This window comes from Papilio polytes, unplaced genomic scaffold, assembly GCF_000836215.1.
Source record: "Papilio polytes unplaced genomic scaffold, Ppol_1.0 DF822845.1, whole genome shotgun sequence".
Taxonomy (NCBI): Eukaryota; Metazoa; Arthropoda; class Insecta; order Lepidoptera; family Papilionidae; genus Papilio; species Papilio polytes.
Genome location: NW_013526359.1, coordinates 3,727,948 through 3,729,099, shown reverse-complemented (window position 1 = coordinate 3,729,099; position 1,152 = coordinate 3,727,948).

Here is a 1,152-nt window from a genome sequence, read left to right as displayed (position 1 = left end):
TATAAGATTTAGTGCATCACGTGCGTAATAAAGAAGCTCGCCGACCTCGGGCAGACGGCGCGCGCCCCCGGAGGCCGGTGGAGTGACGCCGCGAGAGAACATTCCTATCACACAGCTATTTTTAATACAAAACTGTGACTCGTGTGTCCTTATGTAGGAAGTTTCAGATATCGCACTTTAAACTATGTACAAATTATGTACCACAAGGTATTCTATCCGTAGTTAGATATTTTATGTAGTTGTTAGTGACGAATCATTATGTATTTAAATGTAAATGTTTCTTTTTCAATTGTAATTCTATCGGAGCGAGTGGATTGCATTTACTAATGTTTTATTGTAGTGTAGTCGTTTGTACCAAATGGTTTGTATTGCGCGCGCGCAACTCCTAGATGTTTTAAGTTCCACCTGATTGTATGTCAATTACGGTTTTAATTTTAAAGTATTTTATTAGATTTTAGTTTGTTGCGATGTTTGTTCGTTCGTTTCTGACTTACGTTCCATATTACGTATTTTAGTGTCTAATACAAACAATGCTGTGTTTTAATTGCTAAATATAATGGGGATTTTTATTAATATAGGTGTAAGTGTGTGTAGGGTGTTGGAGTAATTGTGTAGAATTAGACAAGTTTTTATGAAATGGTAAAAAAAAACGTTACTATAAAGTTTTAGCACAGTCATAGATAATTTTCTATTGTAAAATGCATGTGTACTCGTGTTAGCGCAAAATTTTTAAATAACGAACGATTAATCGATTTTTTTTAATTAATTGCAATGTATATTAATTTTGTAGCCGATAGTTGTGTAATGAAGTGAGGTATTTAGTGTTGCGGGTTTTTTGTTTTTGGTATTGCCAGTAATTCGGTAAATCCCCTGATAGCTTGGCAACACATGTATAATATATTTTTCCTATGCTACATAGTAGGTATTTTTAATGATAGATTTCTTGTAAGCGATTCTATTTGAAGCTATATTTCGATAAAGTTTTATTATAGTTTGTACTTTTTAGTACTGCTGTGAATTTTTTTTATTTAAGCGACCCTTACCAATCAATTTGTACATAATGTAATGTAAGTGTTTTTCCCTTTGTGGGTTTTCTATGAATGTTCAAGTGTCCATATGGTAGAGGTACACCCTATTTGCTAATTTTAATGG